Consider the following 22,073-nt stretch of genomic DNA (forward strand, 5'->3'; position numbering starts at 1 on the left):
GACAGGAAGGCAAAACATTCATAAGAGAGGCAAAGAAGACAGGCCTGGTGGGTCACGTCTGTAAGTCTAGTAATGAGGAGGTGTGGCAGGAGACTGTGAGGTCAACCTGAGCTACATAACAAGACCCTGTCTCAAAATAAAGGAAAGGGACGCAGTGTAAGGCTAAGACCCAGAAGGCAGGACTGAAACAGTGTGGTGGTAAAAGAATATGCTTCTATAGTACAAAAAAGACGGAAGGCTAACAAATCTAACAGCTTAGAGCCAGGGCACCAGAGGGACTCACGGCTGGGCAGCGAGATGTGGTATACAAAGCCCTCAATCCTATAATTCAAGAGGCAGTGGCCAGCTTTGAGTCCAGCCTGATCTACATAGTGAGTTCCAGGCCAGCCACAGTTACATAGTGAGACCCTGTCTAACAAACAACACACGGACTACAGGGCAAAGGGGAACAATGATGTAAGAGATGATTTTATAAAAAGTAGGTGTGGGAGTGATGAAGACTTGTGAGCGTGGCTCCAAGCCGGGAACTGGCGAGAGGAAGAAACGCCTGTGAGTTTGTGCAGGGGATGGGGGATGGGGGCAGCAGGCATCTAGACAAACGTTTATAATGTGCTGGCTATGAGGGTGACCATGGCAGCTATGAAATCCGAGTGTGCTATGAATGCATCCTGATATGCTTTACGATTGCAAACAGTGAGTCTCTGTGGCCTCTAAATTCCAAGAGTTTCAATGAAACTCAAAAGAACTAAGAGGGAGGCATATCGGCCCAGGCCTGTAATCCCAGCCTTCAGGCGGCTGCGGCAGGAGGATCCGAGTCCATCTCGGGCCACACAGTAAGAGCTGTCTCAACAAACAAAAGCCACTCTGGGAGAAAATGAAGACGTTAACTTTGAGCCATCATTTGAGTTCATGTCTACAGTCCCAGAACTGGAGAGGCTGAGGCAGGAGATGCAAGAGTTCAAGGCCACCAAGAGCTACATAGCAATGCCCTGTCTCAAAAAACAATCAAAGAAATTGAGAACTCATCTATTTCTGTGTGTCTGAGAGGTGTTTGCATGTGTGTATGAATGTGAGTGCGTGGGTGCCACAGCACACATGTGCAGGTCACAGGGTACTTTAGGGGTTAGTTTTGTCCTTCCACTGCGGGTTCTAGGGACTGAACTCAGGTCAACAGGCTGTGTGGCAAGTGCCTTTACCCACTGAGCCATCTCACCAACACATATTAGTTCAATATGGACTTCAAAAAAATAAATCAGGAGAAAAAAATAGGTCTTATTCTTTTGCATTTCCCCCCTTTGCTACCCATTTTGTCCTTTGTGTCTGGCATATGTGTGTGTGCTCCTGTGCTGTGTGCAGAGGTCAGAGGTCGGGTTAGGTGTCTCTTCTACTGCTCTCAACATCATTTTCTGAAGACAAGGTCTCTCACAGAAACTTTAGCTCACTGACTGTTACACTGGCTGGCCACTGAGCTCTCAGCTCTTCCTGTCTCTGCTTCCATGGCCGTGACAGGATCACACAGCCATCCAGCTTTTATGTGGGTGCCAGGGACATGGACTCAGACCTTCATTCTCACACGGCGAGCACTTTAGCCACTGAGTCTTCTTCCCAGACCCCAACTCATAGCTTTAGAAAAATATTGTTTGTTGGTAATTGCACGAATCTGACCAGTGACACATTAGAAAACTAAGGCTTACCAACACTTTGTCTGGAGTGACAAAGACAGTAAGAGGAGAGACCAGAATTCAAACTATTCTTGGATCTTTTTTGTTTGTTTGTGTTTGACACAGGGTCTCTCTATATAGCCCAGACCTAGCCTGAAATTTGCTATGTAGATTAGGCTGGGTGCAAACTCCCAGAGATCCACCTGCCTCTGTTTTTTAAGTGCTAGTACTTAAAGGTGTGTGTCACCATGCCAGGTCTGTATTTTTGAATCTTAGGTTTGTCCTATTTCTTTTATCTTTAGAGAAAAGTGGATGGCAGAAGGTAGCAGAAAGTGTCCTGTTTCAGAATTAGACAGAAGTAGACCTAAATTTTCACATACGATCAATAATCAAAGTACAAGCTCAGGCATTGAACCCAGAAAGTGGGCATGGACAGGGCTGTCTAGAACCACTGCTTCCCTTAATTAACACCTGATGCACAAGTCTGTAATAATAAGTTGGTCTTAAACAGGTAAGAAAGGAGAGACAGGTATGGTAGGCACAGAGGTAACAGGACAAAGGCTCTAAGACAACAATGCAGACTTTCTCCCATAGTAGTTCTCAACCTGTGGGTTGCAAGAGTCACCCAGGACCATCAGAAAATGAAAATAATTTAATGGTTGGGGATCCCCACAACACGAGGAACTGTATTAAAGGGTCACAGCACTAGGAAGGTCGAGATCCACCTCCCTATGATGACGTAAGTACTCCTGATCTACACACAAGACCTCTCACTGCTAGCCACATCTGGCTTTTGAATACTTGAAATGTGGCTAGTACAGCTGAGGGATAGTGTAACGCCGGGCCCTAGAGTAGCACAGGGATGGAGACGGCACTGTGCGTCCACACAGCCCTGAGATCTAGCCTAGCCCTAAACAGAAACAGGGCCTTCTTGTGAGGGCCGGACTAGCCTAGAACTCATGACCTGGCTGCCTCAGCCTTCTGGGTGCTGGGATTATAGGTGTGCACTGCCATGACTAAGAAAGGCTGGGTTTCAATGAATTTAGTCAAATGTGTTTTTATTTTTATATTTATTTGAAATGTAACGTCTAATTTGTATTACATTTTTATTGATGCCTATGTGTGTATATGCAACAGTGTGCACATGGAGGTCAGAGAAAACTTTTGGAAGCTAGTTCTCTTCTCCACCTTTAGGGTACCAGACACTGAACACAGGTTTGTAGGCTCTGCAGGGAGTACCTTCACCTGATGAGCCATCTCACAGTGTAAAATTTAAGCAAATTTAAGTCAATGTGAGAGAGTAAATTACAAACAATTCAGGATTAGGGGATGAAGTTCAAGACTGCTATGGTTAAGGTGTTTGTGTTCCCCTAAGTTCCTGTGTGGAATTCCTCACCATTGATAGTACTGGGCCCTCATGAGGGGGGATGGCCTGCACAAGAGGTCAAGAGAACTGGTTTGTCCTTTCTACCACAAGGTATGGTAACATCAGAAGCAGACAAGGACTTATGAAATCTGCTGGTGTTTTTGTCTTTGCTTTTTGTTTTTTGGGTTGTTTGATTGTTTTTTGAGACAGGCTTTCTCTGTGTAGTCTTGGCTGTCCTGGAACTCAATCTGTAGACCAGGTTAGCCTTGAACTCACAGAGACCCAGCTGCCTCTGCTTCCTGAGTGCTAGAGTTAAAGGTGTACACCACCACTTTCCAGCTAAAATACAAACTTTTTTTTTTTAAAGAAATAGTTCTGGGGTGGGGTGGTGAGCACTCTCTCAGAGGGAAAGTAGAGGGGAGATGGGTTAAAGAACTCTGGGAGGGGATACTGGGAAGTGGGAAACATTTGGAAGGTAAATAAATAAAATAATTTAAGAAAAGAAATGAAATAGTTCTCTTCGGTTAGTATTTGCCAACAAAAACAACAAAAAGGATTTCTATCTAGTGACTTAACAATACAGACATTTCCTATCTTTGATTAAATTTATGGTTCCTTATAAATTCCTTTCAGGTAGTACCTTAGAGCCCTTTAAATACAACGTTCTGAGAACATAAAACCACAGCTTCATACAGACCCCGCCTAGCATGTCTAAAGCTTGGGGTCAATCTCTAATACTGTTTTTAAACATCAAAGCTCATTTGTTCAGGTGATGTATTTAGATTTAGTTACTGTGTTATGAGCACAGTAACACATCTTTAACCCCAACACTTAGCGGGGGAGAGGCAGGTGGAGCTCTGTGATTTTGAGTTCAGCCTGGTCTACATAGCAAGTTCAGGACAGGCAGAAATTCATAGTAAGACCCTGTCTTCAAAAAAATTAAAGTAAAAATAAAATATAGAACATAAGGTTTAGACAGGTAACTGTTACATTTTCTTTATTCTAATATTGAGAATGCCATGAAACAAATCAATCTTTCTAGCCAATACAATTTGATTTGAAGATTAACTAGATAGTTATTCTATATTCATTTGGCAAGGTTATGTTTACAGAAACACATAGATTTTAGCTATGTTCTTCTCAGCATATTGTTAGTATCTGAACCCCTGCTAGGTTTTAGTATTTTTAGAAGCCAGTGATATCAGCAGGAATCAGACTCATGAGGTAAGAGAGGATGCCTTAGTCCATGGATGAAATGAACTCTGTAAGACCCTGGCAGATGGAAGTGTCTAGAATAAAGCCTGCATTATCAAAGCATCAGAGGTTGCTGGATGGCTGGAGAGGTGGTGAGTGCTTAAGAGCATTTACTGCTCCTACAGAGGACCAGGATTTAGTTCCTAGCACCACCATGCTGACTCAGGACCATCAGTTCTAGAGATCTGGCACCCTCTTCAGGGACCAAGGGCTCAGGCTTGTGCATATTGTACACATACACATGTGCAGGCAAAAACTCACTCACATAAAATAAATCTTCAAATTGAGCTTCTTCCTTCCTTCCTTCCTCCCTTCCTTCCTTCCTTCCTTTCTTTCTAAAAAGTTGTCTAGTACTCAGATTTAAGATTTTTTTTCTAGACCAGAGAGATGGCTCAGTGTCAGCAAAGAAGCCTCACAACCTGAGTTTGAGCACCAGGACCAACATGGTGGAAGGAGAGGATCGACTCCTACAAGGTGACCTCCAAACGTGCACACACAAAATCAATAAATAATGCAACTTAAAACTGTTTCCTATCTTAAAATAATATTTACACACTAATCCTGGATACTGCTGGGAAAGACAAATAAATAAATAAACAAACAAACAAATAAATAAATAGACAAACTCAAATTCACTGCTGCTATTTCTCTTTAAAAAGTGAATCCCTGGGCAGATCATACAGTACAAAGCAAGTGCAAAAGCTCAAACCTTCCAGAACTAGGAGAAATCCATCGCATGCCGCCATCTCTGAGAAAGACTGCCACACTAAAAAGTACTCCGTGTGGTTTAGTCATTTTTAATGCACCAGACCAGGAAAAATGCCAAGTCCACATTTTTCTTACAGATGGATGTTCCTCTTATAGCAACCGCGGGGACAGCCTTCTTTGGCTCCAAAGGCACTCAGGCCATTTCCCCAACAGCATAGCTACAGAGCATCCCCAGTGGAGAGGCCTGTATTCTGTGGCACGTTTACTATATACTCTGACTGCCATTTACTCTGTACTGTGGAATACAGGGTCTGTTGTATTCTCCTCTATTCCCAGTGCCCACCCCAGTGTCTGGCAGACAATACGAACTTTTGTTTGTTGAATACGTTCAGCAAAGTTGGAAGGACACCTCTTACTGTTTTCTCAGGAAGGTACTGATGGCTTTCTGGGAAGCAGAGGTCATGATGAAGCTAAACAGAACCAGTTAAGGTCACTTAAATGCCAAGAATTTTCATAATGGTTTTTTTTTAAATTCAGGTGCTGAATGAAACATTTATAATAATTGGAAAGAGTGAAAATCACTGCATTCTAAATATTTCCTTGGAAGTTGATCTATAGCACATTTTTGTTTCTCGTTTCAACTCATACTAATTTTCTTAACTTTGCTTGACCTGAATTTTATTTAAATTGGTCTTCTAGATAGGATACTACTTTCACATTTTTAGAACATTTAGAGGAATTTTTTAGACCATATAATTCTAACCTAGTTGCAAGGAAACAAACCCAAATTATATTTCAAAGGGGAAAGAAGTATATCCTTGTTCTTCTAAAATTAGCAGGACCGTGGAAGTCATAGAGAGGCTGTGGGCACAGTCTAGAGCATCTTAGGGAAAGGACCCCACGCAGGAGCCTGTGCTAGAAGAAGGAAGATGGCTTGAAGGTCATACCTGGGTTTGCTGGCAAAGATGGATAACAAAAAATGAAGGTTCAGTGTTGAATACTGGGGTTGTCAGCCATGGCACACCTGAGACTGTAGCGGTATGAGGGTATAATATATTGAATTATGCTCAGATGACTGAAAGTCTTCCATATGAACATATATAACAGGTATCTATGCATGCACCGAAGTAGCAAGCAAGTGTACTCACAAGCCTACGGCATAAGTCAACTAGCACAAAACCTCAATGATGTCGGAATCTGAGTAGGTTCCCATAGGTGTATGGTGTTCTTTGCATGTTTTTCTTTCCTTCTTATTTTTTAAAATTTATTCGTATTTTATGTCCATTGTGTTTTGCCTGCATATGTGTACATGTGAAGGTGTCAGAAGCCTTGGAACTGTTATAGACAGGTGTGAGCTCCCCTGTAGGACCTGGGAATTGAACTCAGGTCTTCTGGAAGAGCAGCCAGTGCTCTTAGTCACTGAGCCATCTTTCCAGCAGCCCCCCAACATGATTTTTCAAACTTGAAGATTTTAAGTAATTTCTAAGTAAAACAAAAAATAAGCAAATAAAACTTGTCCAATTTTCCTGATTCTACTATACATCTATTAAGATTCATACTAATTTTGTTTCATTTACATACTTCAAATACTCAAATTTATTTTTAATGAAAGTTACTAAAAATTCTGAGTCTCCTCGTTCCTCTGCAGAGAGTCCCTAAAAAACAAAGTTGACCTATGACCTCTGTGTGTAACACAAATGCCATTTGTAGCCCTGGGGACACATGAACACATCCCTCCAAATCCAACTCAGACAGACCCCATGCTTGGAGGACAATTAGCCCTCGGGCTCTTTCCTCAACGGTCCAATCCGAGGAACTAGCCTAGCATGCTTCTAAAGACCAAACAGATACCTCCAAACAGTCTCTAAGTTAGCAACTTTTCCCAGGTTCCCTTTCGAGTCTTCACTGAGAGGCACGTCTATGCCAGTGACTCACAGGAGCTCCTGCACTCGGTGCAGCTCCCAGAGCTCCTATAGACAGAGGTCTCTTCACATCTCAGGACGTGATTCACCTCCAGAGATTTAAATCATCTGCCAGGTACTGCTGATCTCAACAGCAGGGTTAGGTCTAGAGCAGGGCCACAGCCAGAGACTGAGACTTCTAAGGCGAGGCTGCTAGCCTAGCGGACCTACATGGTACAGTACCGTTGTGAGCTGTAAGGAGTAAACCTGTAACCAGCACAGTGCAGTAGAATACAGCAGAACTGACGTGCTTCAGAACAGTCTCTGAGGCCTTGGAGCTTTTACCTTTGCCCTCTTGGGATAGTCATTCCTGCTGCCACGTTTTAAAGCCCTGGGAGGGGCTGCAAATCTGGCTCAGAAGTAGAATGTGTGCATAGAGCATGAGGCCGGAAGTCCAATTCCAAGCATCAAAACAACAACAAAAACCCAACCCAACCCAGAGTGCAAGAATGAACTCAGGAGAACACAAACCAACCCAGGGGAGCATGAACAGAGATGGTGCTAGGGAGAGGCAGAGTGAGGAGGAACCTGCGGACTGACCCTGCGGGTTCCTATCCGGTTCACTCTGGCTCCAGGCTGAGAGCTGACTGAGATGGGTTTCGTGAACAAGTTGTGAGGGCAACGTGCCAGTCTCCCACAGGGCCATGACAAAGCATGTTTTTAGCCACAGAAGTTTGGGGAGGGTTGTTGCACTCCAGATGGCTACCACAGTTAGCTACAAGCCCATTCATACGCAACCCCAAATTAAGAGCAAAGAATGAGGGAAACACTTCCTAATCCTTTGTAAGTTTTTTCTCCAAGGACCTCCAATTATGAAAACTATTTTTTCCTACAGCATAAAAACTGAAACAGCTTTAGGATGTAACTTGAGTATGTGTAGCTGGCAGCTTCATTTGTTTGGTATAATCAAAAATTTAATAATCCCTAAGGAAGAATAGTTACTTAGCATGAAACAGACTAGCATAAGGGAATCTCTTTAGTACTTTAGCACAGGTGACCAAGTGACTTCATGTGCTCTCTCTCAATCTCTCTCTCTCTTAAATTTTATTTATGTGTATGACTGTTTTGCCTACATGTATCCAGTGTGTGCCCAAACCCACAAGGGCCAGAAAAGGGTGTTGGATCCCCTGGAACTGGAGTTATAGGTGGTTGTGAGCCACTTTGTAGGTACTGGGAAATGGACCCAGACCCTCTGCAAGAGCAAGCAGTGTTCTAAATTGCTGAGCCACCTCTTCAGCCCTCTTAGGGTTTCTTACCCTAGAGAAACAACTAGCAGGTGCCCATCTTTTTAATTTCCCATATACTCTTCTCTCTTGTACCTGCGTAGCAGATGGGATCTCAGAGGTTCTTTTCAGTTCTGACATGCAAACTGTTCTCCTATTTCTGCTTATTTAATGAATATTCTCACATCTATATTTACTGTCCATATGCCTGTCCTCTCATAGATACTTGGCAGGAGACTCTCCCTAGAAGGACTGAAGAGTCAATTCCAAAGCAAATCTTTTTTTTTTTTAAAAAAGATTTATTTTATGCATATGAGCACACCATCATTGCCCTTTTCAGACACACCAGAAGAGGGCACCAGACCCCATTACAGATGGTTGTGAGCCACCATGTGGTTGCTGGGAATTGAACTCAGGACCTCTGGAAGAGCAATCAGTGCTCTTAACTGCTGAGCCACCTCTCCAGCCCCCAAAGCAAATCTTTCACTCTTCTCTTTGCTTGGTTAATACCCTTCCTCTCCTTCTGCACTATCAGATTGATTATATGCAGGCAATCTTTTCTTTTGGGGATTTTTACAGAATCTTGGAGATGGGTGCTAAGCCTTTCTCGATATTCTCAGACTGGATTAGGATCATTGCAGTCACTTCTGTGGTGGTCACTACTACCACAACTGTACTTCTTGCCTTAACATTCAATAAATCTATTCACCATGAGAAGTGGTGAAGGACAATATGGGGAAAAGTGAAGCTCAGGATGGGGCAGTGTCCACCTAGTAGTGGGAAGGGATTTATACAAGAAGAAAAGACTGCTGTCCAATTGTCTGTGTGTGTTATGTGTCTACATACATCTGTATGCTTCGCGCATGTGTGTATGTATGTGTGTGCATGTTGTGTACTGGTGAGGAAAGTGTTTATTACAGATTGATCCTCATGAGTTAGTTCAGCACAGGAATGTTGTTGTTGTAGTAGGAATGATGAAAGGGAAGGAAAGTACCAGAGAGGGCATGAATATATGGAGCACTGTATCTAACTCAGTGGTCTGCAGATAGGGGCACTTTTGTCTTCAAAGAACATGTTGGCAGAGTCGTAACTGTGGGGGCAAGTTGCCCCTTGCACCAAATGGCTGGGGGCAAAGAGTGCTATTGAACATACTACCACACACCTGCACAGGACGGGTCCTGCCCACATTACTGGCCCCAACGCCAACAGAGTTGAAGCTGAAAAACTCTGCTCTGATCTGTGATGGGATGGAGATAGGATTAACAGCAGCGGGCTGGCAGATATGGATATAGCTTAGAGGATGAGCTTGCCTAGCCTGAACAAGGCTCTGGGTTCAGGCTTCTGCAAAGGAAGGGAGAGGAGGAACCGGTGCTGATGGAGCAAAAGTGTTTTGCTTTGGGATATAATAATATACATACATGTATGTATATATATGTAATAAGTATACATTATATATATTATTCACACATATCATATATAATACACATATGTACATACATACATACATACATACATACATACATACGTGTGTGTGTGTACTTTGGTTGGTCTTTTTATTTTGAGACAGGGTTTCTCTGTGTATCACTGGCTGTCCTGGAATTCATTCTGTAGACCAGGCTGGCCTCAAACTCAGAGACCTGTCTCTGCCTCCCACGTTTGGGACTAAAGGTGTGTGCAGCAAATATATATTTAAAGCTTTAGGACAGGATAAGTTCCCTCATGGAAGCTCAGAATCCATCTCAGTCCTGAGGCATCCTAATGTTTAAGGAAGAGGACGAGCAAGAAAAAAAAAGAGAAGCTAAGAAGGGAGCACACGAGAGAATGGTCAACCGTGCTAATGCCGCTCAGAGGTCAAGGGAACCGAGGACTGGAAAATCACTACCCCTAGCAACCGGGACGTCAATGCTGATATGGAAATGGCTGTCTTGACCAAACTGGATCCAATGCACCTGACAGCAGGAGGGCCTCAGGGACTCTAAACAATGCCATATTATCTTGAAGCCTTTTCTTATATATCTACAAAACAAGCTTATTTTTTTCTCCCCAAACTTTAATGTATTCAATCACACAGAAACGCTGAAAGAAGACATAACTACCATTACATAAATCCAGTGCTTAACTGAATGTCTTATTTGCTGTACCATATGTACTTAGGTATATGTGTACACTATTTGAAGGTAACTTTCCCTGTAAGCACACTTTGGATATCCTAAATCTAGTCCACTGATTCAAAAACATAACCACCATTAATACATCTACAAAAATTAAAATGTATTCTGTATTCTGTGTTATATTCTGTAACTGGACATATTCAAGTTTTCCTAATATGTTTGCCTTTTTTTTTTTTTAAGACAGAATTTCTCAACCGGGCAGTGGTGGTGCACACCTTTAATCCCAGCACTGGGGAGGCAGAGGCAGGCGGATTTCTGAGTTCGAGGTCAGCCTGATCTATAGAGTGAGTTCTAGGACAGCCAGGGCTACACAGAGAAACCCTGTCTCAAAAAACAACAACAACAAAAAAGACAGGGTTTCTCTATGTAGCTCTGTAGATCACAGAGATCCACCTGCCTCTGCCTCCCAAGTGCTGGGATTAAAGGTGTGTGTGGTACCATCTCCCTGCTTCCTAATATGTTTTGCAAACCAGGGTGTAATCAAAGTCCCTACAGTGCATTTGTCTGTTATGTTTTTTTCCTTTAGTCTCTTAAAATGTTGAAAAGAACTTTCCTATAGAATGGAATCAGAGCAATTCATTGCTATACATACAACTGAACTTACTCTACTCTGAAAAAAAAAAGAGGTTTTAAAAGTAGTGTATAGATTTACTGCTTTTGGCACAACATTCTGAAGTTGCAATTTCCGAACTTTTCTGTATCACTCCGCCCCTTTGTTTTCAGAAAAACCTTAACTTACTCTGTTTCATTCTGCTTGTTTCTTAAATGTAACCACTATCTAGTAGCTCAGAAGACTTCAGTGAGAAAATTCTCAGGCTTATATGCTCTGCATTCATAGCGTATGTTCCACCACCTCTCCTTTACCATAAGAACCTGTCGGAAGAGGTGTCATCTTAAATCCAATCAGCATGAAACCAAGCAACATTTTATTGATTAATCACAAGTCACTCTTAGAAAGTAAAATGAATTTCCCAAAAGTTCTTCCTTAATTAGAAAACTAAGCCCTCCTAATACCTGCAGGTGAACGGGGCTGTCAGAACTGCCTATGTGACTGGAAATTAGCATATGCAAGTGGGCTAAGTCAGTGCTGTCTACTCTGCATTCTACTGTGCAGTGAGCAGACTTGGTGCAGATGCAGACTCCGACTACAATAAGTGTCTGAGTTTCTATTACTGCTTGTTCATAGTCTTGTCCTTCAGGCCAAGCGTTGGTCTGGGGATCCTCTTACCTCAGTCTGCAGAGTGCTGGAGTACAGGCCTGCACTCAGCCTCTAGAAGCAATGCCAGTGGGATCAGCAAAGCTTATTTATGGTCACAAGAACATTTTGTCACTGTTAGTTGTTCTTAAGCTACAAAAATGGAGGGTAAGTGAATGTTTCAAGTTTGTTCTCACATTATATATATTGTTTGCTATGTTACAAAACCTAATATTTAGTGTGCTATATCAAAGTGAGTTACGTTCTTACCTATTTTATTTCACTAACTTGGACTTCTTTAATGGTCTGACATTTGAATTTTAATCAAGCCACAGACCCTTTCAACTCCTTTCGGCCTACGGACAATCTGGATAAGGTAGAGGACCTCCATCAGCCAGCTACATTCATACACCTCATTCTGATCACTATTGAAAAAAAAAAAACATAAAAAGGCCAACAAAAAAAAAGGCCCTTACCTGAATAAATCAGAGCCCAGGACTCAAACTTTATAGGGAACCTCTTATGGAAACCATAATTATTAATTTGTACTAAAAATACTGCAGCTCGCCTCATCTTATAATATAGATCACCTGAACTTCACATGACCATGCAGACTGAGTAAGATACTGGTTGAATGTGTGCTACAGATTTAGACACTCAGCTAGATAGGAAGGAGATGCCCTGTAGACAGACACTGTCAACTTACCTCTCACTACATCACTATATGTAATATATACAAAATACAATTATTTCAGGAAACTGCCATTAATATTTTAATAAGCTTACAATGAGCTATTGAATTACTTGCTCTTTCAAGTACAAAACATGCAATAGAATTGTGGCTGCCCGCCCACAATGAATCCTGCCTCCTGGTATTCATACCTTTAAGAGGTCCCTCCTACACTCTAGCAGGGGAGGGTGGTGCAATCTACAGAATACAGCAAGAGACGATGTACCACTTCTAAGGCAAAGTTTCAAAAGGAGCTATGGTTTCTGCCTGTCTCTCAGATCGTTTGCTCTCTAGAGGGAATTCAGGTGCCATATTGGGAGGACACAAAAGTAGCCTTCTGATGATCCACACAAGACTGAACCAGGACTATCTACTTCCAGATGCCTATCAGAAACTATGTAATCAGTGTCTTTGTTTTAGAATACTTGGAATTCATCTGCTATGTGTCAGAAGATAATACCAGAATATGCTTCACTTAGCTCAAGTTGTATAACTTTTTGAAAAACAGTTAAGATTTTTTTATTTATGGCTATGGGTGTTTTGTCTGCATGTATGTTTGTGCATCATTTGCATGCTGTGTCTGCAGAGGCCTAGAAAAGGGTGTCAGTTCTGCTGGAACTGGAGTTACAGATGGTTGTGAGGAGCTAAGTGGGCCTTCTGCAAGACTGGCCAGTGCTCTTAACTACTGAGCCATCTCTCCAAGCCCCAACTAGCTAACCCTTAATGTAGGTGTTTTAAAAAATATAATATCCTGATGTAATGCCTTTAATAAAACCTATTATCAGCCAGGCAGTGGTGTTGCATGCCTTTAATCCCAGCACTTGGGAGGTAGAGGCAGGCAGATTTCTGAGTTCGAGGTCAGCCTGGTCTACAGAGTGAGCTCCAGGACAGTCAGGGCTACACAGAGAAACTCTGTCTCGACCCCCCACCACCACCACCAAAAAAAAAATACAAAAACAAAAACAAACAAAAAAACCCGCTATTATCAGTAGTGAGGAGAGAGGAATGATTTCTCATGCTATAAAGCCTAGGCTAACTATGACTGACCACAAATGAATACTTCCTAACAGCTAGCAGACAGGATGCTAAGAAACACTGTCTGAGATAACAGTCAAGAGTTATCTTAATCTGATCTATACATGCATTAGAATGTGCTGCTGTACTGTGTCTATGCAAAGTGCTGAGGGCAGAAAAAGCCTTTCATACTGCACATGCTTAATATTCATACTGACACGAACCTTTCTCACCTGACCTTTCCTAGAAGAGAAAGGTGAACTGTCTTAGGCAAGTTTCGTAGGAGGAATTCAGCGGCTCAGCTCTTTATTCTGTTTTCTTGGATCTGGAAGACTGAAGGGAGTCATTTGTTGAGGGCTGCTCTCTGGCATCCTGCAAATGTAGGGAATAAGCCATGTTCTTGGAGAACATTCCTGAGAATGGCTGAAATGGCCTGTTTCTGAAGGGTCATGTGAATTAACTCATTGCTGTTGCAAACCTCAGCCACATTTTCCAAAAACATTTTTTTCCCGGAGGGGTGTGTGTCAACTCACATTTTATCTTAACTAATGTAATTGGACCCAAATGTATGCAGAGAAAGACAAAGAGAAGTAGTCTTAAGTAGCTTCTAAACGAGTATTTGTTGAGGGCTGCTCTCTGGCATCCTGCAACTGTAGGGGATAAGCCATGTTCTTGCCCCGTGGAATTTATAGTATATCCGAGGTAAAACTCAAAACACCTGACGGGCTATACAATGAGAATCGCACAACAAACAGTAAGAACACATGTTTATTAACAGATAGGTGGGAAAACAGGCCCTTTAGCAAGTATTAGGAAATGTTAAGAGGAATGATACAGATGCTCAGAACCCATCCAATCCCTGGGGTACGGAGAGGACTATGCAATTACGATTTTAACAAGTCCCCAGACATAAAGCTGACCCACAGTAATTTGAGGACCCATTCAGTGTACCTGGGCAAGTGAACCGGGGCAGGAGACTGCAGACCTAGCCGAGGAAGGTTCAATGATAGAATTAGAACAACCCTTAAAGGGCCTGCAGAGTGTGGAGGACGAGGAAAGGCTGCCATGTGTCCTAAGGGCTTCCTAATTGTCAGCAGCTTGTTTGCATATTACCTTATTTAAGCTATTTCTTATATGGGAAACTTGGGCTGAGAGATGTGAAATAATTTTCCTGAGGTCACAAAACTAGTTAAATGACAGAACTGGGATTAGCAGATATTTTCATTTTCTAGATGAAATTGAGCCTCAGAGAAGTGTAGTATTTGGTCTGGAGTAAGTGTCCCAGGTGAATGCAGGCTGTGACTCTCAGCTGATACATGCCTGCCTCCCTTTTATTTTAAGAGTGGGAGGAGTCTACATTGTTTAGAAAAAGAAGTGGTCCAACACGAGTAAAGAAGTTGGAGTACACCACTGAAAAGCATACCAGATGTAAAACTTAAGATTTTTTTTTTTAAGCCATCTTTCTAGTCCCACAGTGTTGACTTGCGATTCAGCTCTGGGAATTACACAGTAAAGATGGTAATGACTTAAATTTAATGATTTAAAATTACTTTCTATAAAAAAAAAGACAATTTCTTCCCATTCTACTTTTGTTTTAATTCATTTATTAAACAATTACTAGCCCCCATATTATAGTAAGCTAGAACCTAGACATAAGAATAAACTATGTTCTTGCTACTTATCTATTGCCAACCTAGTTAAGATAGTCAAATTGATTTTATGGTTTCAATTTTATTTATTCATTTACTGTTACATATTTTTTTTCTTGGTGATTTCCTGTTTTAAATTTCCTGGCTAAACCAAATGATGGCATGAACTCTTGGAAAGACCATCTACTTCTAAATAGCCCTAAATTCAGTCCAGTACTTCTGATTCATAAATTCATCATGAAGTGACAACTATGTCCCAATTAGGAAAGTGTTTCTCTGTGTGTTTTAATTTTTTTAACGTACAGAACTCGTGATTGCTAATCAGCATGCTGTGATTACTCTCAGTAAGGACCTGGAGAAGGCCGTTTTCTCACTGGAAGATGCAGGGCTCATTTCTGAAGCCCAAGCTGGTTCAGACTAAGCTCTCAGTCCTCCTATAATGGGAGCTACGTGCTCAGTTGGGCTCTGGGGGGTGGGTAGTAGGCTGAAAAAGAGCACCAGATTTGAAGTTAGAGGATGCCAAGGTCTGACAGTTTAATATGCAAACTTTGATACACTTTTTCCTTCTGGCTTAGTTTTCTGTCTGAAAGTGGGAACACTCAGGATAGGCGGCTCAGTGGTTAAGAACATGTAGTGCTCAGGCAGAGAACAACAGTTCAGTTCCTAACACCTACATGAGCTGCTTTACAACTTCCTGTAACTCCCTGTAATTCCAGCTCTATGGAATCCAAAACCTCTCCAATCCTCAGGCATCTGCATTTTCAGCCCCGGCCTCCCATAACAACACACACATAATTAAGATAATAAAAAATAAATCTTTAATAAAGTGGCAATACAAAAAAGTTACATTCTAAACCCAATTACATGTATAGAGCAAAACTGTTAAAAGAAAAATTAAGTTTAAATAGCATTTAATGAACATGCTCTTGAAAGCCAAGGTCTGCTGCTAACTCATCTCCACCCTTCATGCTCACTGTCAATCTTGCTGCGCTGCATGACTGTCATGTTCAAAGATATATAAGTAGTCTGGGTCAAGGACCCACACAGCTCACCCTCTTTCTTCCTCTGGTTTCAAATGAAGAAGCCACTCGAGTGATATGATTAATCAATTTTGTTTAGAGTCAAGTATGATATTAACACCAGTATCCAACTCTCATGACACAGACACAGGGGATATATAAGCCACAGCAGACAGAAGTAGCTATGCTACTGTTTAGGACACAGAGATTCACATGTGTGAGAAATGATAAACATATAATTTATTGTACAGTGCTTTCAATTTTTATTCCATTTTAATTTATCTCCTTAGCTTTTCGATTCTTGACTGTGCAGGCAATTTGACCAGCAACTTGAAGCTCCTGCTGCAGTGACTTCCCGACTAGATGTACTGTGAGCCACAATAAACCCTTTCTTCTTTACACTGCTGTTATCAGGATATTTTGTTACAGCAGCAAGAAAAGTAACCAAGACAGATTCTGAAAGAAACTGAAGCATCCCACATCAGAAGCAGAATGACACAATGACAGAATGTCACCTCCAAGACAAGCGAACAGGTAAGGTAAACAGGAGCATCTTATGTAACACTCTCATTAAAAGTTGGGACACAAACCATATCTTAATAGTACTTTACTTGCTTATATACGCATACACCACCCCCTCAGCTTTTATGGATCCTAGGCAGGGAACTGGGTAACTCAGATACAGACATAGCATGAAGACTACCATTGTGTGAAGTCTGAGCTATGTACTATTCAATTTAAGCAGTAAGTTTTGACCAGCAAGACAGCAGTGTAAGTTGAGATGGATGCTGTCCTTAGTGGTAGTTTCAAGAGTAAGTATCTGCAGGTGATGTCAGAACTATAAGGGACTTCCCTCGAGCTGTTTATCTGCTCTAAACCCGTCATTGTATAGATGTTCCCAGGGCACCAAAATTAAACAACATGTATAACATACACAGCAAGAGACAGAATTAGATATCAGGTACTCCAATATCTACTCCGTGACTCTTATTTTATCTGCTCATTTGAGGAAAAGAGAACCAGGTAAGTGTGGATGCATTGTGAGATATCATGGTTTACTTAAAAGTCTCAAGAGTACAAAACAATACCTTGGGACAACTAATGCAATCTTTGGCCTACTCTATGGATATGCTGACAAAAGCTCTGCTTTATTTTTAAATTATTTTGTCCCAATAATTGTACATGAGTAGCATGTTCCCCATATTTAACTCACTTGAATCCACTGAGAACAAATAATGCCTCAAGTTAATTTTCTAAACAAATGCCTTACACAAGAAGACTTACCAAATCAAATACAAATATAGACTGATAATTCTTTTACTAAAATCTAAGAGTTGGGAATTTAAAAACTTACAGTGGGGCCTGGTAGAACAGGACTATAATCTCAGTTACTCAGGAGACTGAGGCATGAAGACAATTCTAGGTTGACCTGGCCTACAAATGAGCTCAAGGCCAGCAAGGGAAACTTTGTAACACTGTATCTCAAATTTAAGACAAAAAAAAAAAAAAAAGAGGTCTGAGAAAATGGCTGAGTGGTAAAGTACTTGCCCAGCACTGGTTTGATGCCTGGATTCATTTCCCAGTACGGACAAAACAAAGAGGACAAAAGTTATAAAGTACACAAACCATTATAGAAAACCCCTCACGCCAGCAGCCAAGAGCACCACACAGCAATCAAACCTATTAATGTTGGTTCAGTAAAATCCAGGATAAAGCTCACTTACCTCATTGGTTTGTACCATTTTTTACTACCAAAGAGCTTTTGCATTTTCTGGTTTTCTGAAGATAAGATTTAGGAAAGGGATTACAGACTGTGTTAGGCTGCCTGGGTGCGTGCTGGTGTGCTGTGAGCGCACAGGAGGAGGACAGAGGGCGAAACTAACTCTCTGCCTCACTTTTTGAGACAAGGATTCAGCTAGGATGACTGGCTAGTGTGTCACTGGAACCCACATATCTGCACCTTCCCAGCCTGGGATAAAAGGTGCATACAGCTGGGCCAAGCTTTATAAAAGTGTGGGGCTCCAATTCAGGCCCTCATTACTGCAGGGCAAGTAACCTACTGATGGAAGACATTTCTGCCGTCCAGTAAGTTTTTAATGAGACCAGAATACACAATCACAGCAGGGTTTGATTTTAAGACAAGTCTCATCCATACGGCCTCATTTGTTATACAGCCCAAGCTGGCCTCCACCCAAGGTCCTCCTGAGTGCTGGGATTACAGAGGTGTTCTACCATACCCAGCTTAGAGGTAGCATTTATATCCCAGGTTGGTGCTAACGGTTTGCTTTCAGTTAAGGAATACAACATAGAAAAGAACAAGAGCTCACAAAACGATTTGCAGAGCATTGTATTCCTACCACAGCTCAATTATTAACTAAACAAAAGCTGCCACTTATTGAATGTGAATTTCTAAGTGGAAATAGATAAACCTACTTTAATCTACTGAGGGGAACTATACTCTCTTTGGGTCCGATGTATATAAAAACAGGCACTCTGGATACAATGGAATACACAGAACTAAATGGTATCGCCTCAGCTCGGGACTACTTACCTGAAGTAAATAGGAAATTTTCTTTTTTTTCCCCCTCCATATTCCATCTTCATTTTGTTTGTCACTATTTTTCTGGCCAAAAATTTTGTTTTAATAAAATTTTCATTAAAGACAGCAATAATCAATTTTTATTTTAATTCTAGTCGTTTGTAGATGTTGCTTTACAACTCAAAAGTCTGGTTACATTTTAACTGAACCAATTAGATTATTCAATTTATGAGCTGACATTCAGCAAGTGTTTATTGGGAAGTGTACTCCACTCTAAAAATGGAAACAGCATGTTGAATAAGAAAACAATCCTATTAATCTTGGCTACTATTTCAGGAAAAAATACTTTATAAAAACTTCATAATCTATACAAAAAGAAATCTAACTAGTTTGATCTTACAACAAATATACCAGTACAATATGTAGTGCAAATGCAAAAATAAATAAAATTAAATGAAAATAGCAAAACGTAACCAGTCTATTTTCGTCTTGAGGGAGGAAAAAAACCCTAACAAAGTCGCTGTTGGTACGCTCAGCGATTCCCATTCCTAAGTACCACAAACTGAAATTCTTTTATTGAGTAATTTCTTCCTCATAGCGCGCTACCAAAATTATCAGTATTCTGCCAGAACATAGTCGTTTAAGACCACTAATAAGACCCCACAGAACCGCAATCCAAAATGCCAGTCATAATTCCTGTAAGGTCCAGAAAATTCCAAATTGTAGTCCCAGGCCGTGGAAACAGTCTATTCAAAGGACTCCAAGAATAGGATGTCCTCATGAATGCGTTCAGTCTCGACCTCCCTGACACCACATGACCTTTCTACGAAGACAGTTCTTAAAACTTAGCAACTGAGATCTCCCTTCTCTCTGAAGTTAAAGGAGGCAAGGCTGCTGAGATGCGCAGGTCGACTGCTCGGTGCCACCCCGGGTCAAGTGCTTGTCTTTCGCTACTCCCCTTACCGTGAGCAGATCAGAGAGGGAAGAAAGGAAAATTGGCCTCCAAGGATGGGTTTAGGGAAGAAGGGAGGGGCATCTCCGTGTATGGTAACCATTTGTGAACACGTACGGTGGCGCGCGGGCGGCAAGAACGCACTAAGAGATCACGTCGTGCCGGCCGCCATGATAGCCTGCCGGTGGGGCCCATCACTGGGCCTGCGCGCCAGGCTGCCGACCAACGACCACTCCTTCCTCAGCAGCGTAATCCCTCCGCTGAAAGCCGCGCACTAATTTTAATCACGCCCCGCCCCCAGCCGCTGGCGTCACCTCCGTCACTCCAGCGCTTTCCAGCAGCTTCCAGAACCGTACTCGCCACCCCCACCCCCCCACTCCCCGCCCGCCTTCCCCACTCACACTTTGCAGGCTCTGTAGCTATGGGCCCCGCCCTGTCGCCGCAGTTCCCACTGCGCCTGCGCTTGCAGGCCGGGCAAGCCACGCCTCTGCGGAGTACTGCCGGAAGTGCTCTGGTCTTCCCCTTCCCCTGCCCGCGTGCTTTCAAGCAGGGCGCTCTGCAGGAAAGTGTTTGTGGGGTAGCTCTTTGGTGGCGGACTCCCAAGCGGAAGTTGCTTTCCTTGCGAAGAGGGCTGTGGGGGAGGAGCCGTCCGAGGGAACGTGGGTTGAACGTTACGGGTTGGTGGTGTTGGACCTCAAGCTGGAAAAGGAGTTCGGATCTACTGTACACGAAGAAGGAGAGTGCTTCGGGCAGGTAAGGTAGACAGTAAATTCCTCGGGAAGTAGAAATTGGGACGGCTGGAGTGCCCGGGTTGGGTCCTTGGCACGCTGAAAGGATGGGGTAGAAACAAGGTTCTGGTGGGAAAGGTGGAGAATGGAGGTGCAGACTGGGTCTTTAGGGTCCGTTTCGGCTCAAAGAGGTAAACGCTGAACAGAAACCAGAGTTTGTGCCCGCTCCACGAAGAGCGTGGAGATGGGCTGGGTAACGGAACGCCGCGCCTCTTGGACTTCCTTGGTTGGCTTTTGAAGCTCACCTCGCGTGGCCCTATTCGTCTTAAATTCGGGAAGCTGGGTTGGGTACCAAGCAGGACTGGGCTCTGAAAAGCCTACTCCTTGCCTGGGGTTTAAGTCTGTTGGCCTTGGCAGAGCCGAGAGAGGTAAAGATCCGACGGGTTCCAGGCCCTTCTTCGAGTACCTGTAATAGTTTCTACACATGTAGTGAATTAAATTCAAATCCCTCTCGTGATTGACAGCTAAATGAGGCCGGGGTGGGGCGTAGAGGAAAAGTGCTGGAGATGAACACTGGAAAAACTTGGTTGTTCTTGAAATAAGCCCATGCCATAATCTTTAGGATGTATTGAGCTGTTTGGGTAGACTTCTATAATCAGATTGGATTAAATAGGTGGTTTGACGCGGAGATGTCACTTTGACAGTGTTATGAATGGAAACGTGTTCGAAACATTTCAAAGCACCGTCCACGAGTTTAGATGACGCCGTGCAAACATGAGAGAGATGAGAGTAGACGACGACACAAACTTTCTAGTCTATATTTGGAAGCCCAAAGATGCCAAAATTTAGGTACTGTAGAGGGAGGAACAGGTTACACTTGAAGAAAAAAATAAGAAGGTAATTTATTTCTAGACAAATTGAAATTTGAAAAACACCCCAGGGTTTTATATATAAGACAGCGCTTGAAAGTCTACTTTTGGTATTTTAAACATGAATATTCTTTGGGGAGGGAGAGTTTCTTAATATTACCTGGTGTTTCTACTACTGTCTTAATGCGGTTCCTCCCTCCCCTCTCCTTTCCTTCCTACCATAGACAAGGTCTTACTATATACCCCTGCTTGGCTTGGAATTCACATGTGAAACAGGCTGCCTTGAGACTCACAGAAATCTGCAATAGATCTACTCAAAGACATCCATGGCCTGGAATTAAAGGCTTAAAGACATGCACCTCCATGCTCCATACGCCTCGACTCCTTTCCTGACACAGTAGATGGATCAGGAAAGCAGACTTGAAGGCTTCTCATTTTTACTCCCATATTGAGAAAGAACCATTCCAGATAGTTTTCTAGCTCCTCAGGCAGATAAAAAGTTTTATCAACACCCTTTTGAGGAGCCTGCAGTTTTCTCTTCTGAGAATGAATGCAGAATGACAGAAGGAACACATCTCTTCCTCATAACAAAGTAGACCAGTTGGTAACTGTAACTTAGGTGTTAGCATCTTACCTTGGCTTTGTTTTCATCTTAGAACAAATCCAGGTGCGTAGCTTTGGCTTTTACCACTGTAGCATGGGACTTTCCTGTGTCCTGAAATTCTCTAGGTTATAAGTAGAACCAGCTAACAGTCGAGCTGACTTCTTCAGCTTCACTGATACCAACCTTTCTTTGTCTGTGTCTATGACTACCTCTCTTTGTCTCTGTCTGTGTCTGTCTCTCCCCACCCCCTCCCAGCCCAGGTAGACTTTGAGTTCATTTGTAGCTGAGGCTGGTCTTAAATTGTATCTGCTTCCTCCTCCCAATTGGGTACAGATTTTTTCAAACTGCATGTATGTTTTTAGACTTATTCTTCACAAGAAAGGCTTTTCAGCTAGGACAAAAAAGCATAACTAGTTTTTTCTTTTGTTTT

At 42.4% G+C, this 22,073-nt stretch overlaps 1 protein-coding gene across 3 annotated transcripts in view; it reads left to right on the plus strand.

Annotated features, from left to right (window-relative positions):
- The first annotated feature begins 20,067 nt into the window (after positions 1-20,067).
- Uspl1 (ubiquitin specific peptidase like 1) overlaps positions 20,068-22,073 on the plus strand; it is a 31,947-nt gene continuing 29,941 nt past the window's right edge. For 2 of the 3 annotated variants that reach the window (XM_028779719.1, XM_028779721.1), the window contains exon 1: positions 20,068-20,195. The gene's annotated coding sequence lies outside the window, so the exon portion shown is untranslated. The remainder of the gene's footprint in view (positions 20,196-22,073) is intronic. The other variant, XM_028779720.1, reaches the window with a different exon arrangement.

This window comes from Grammomys surdaster, unplaced genomic scaffold, assembly GCF_004785775.1.
Source record: "Grammomys surdaster isolate TR1022 unplaced genomic scaffold, NIH_TR_1.0 362, whole genome shotgun sequence".
NCBI lineage: Eukaryota > Metazoa > Chordata > Mammalia > Rodentia > Muridae > Grammomys > Grammomys surdaster.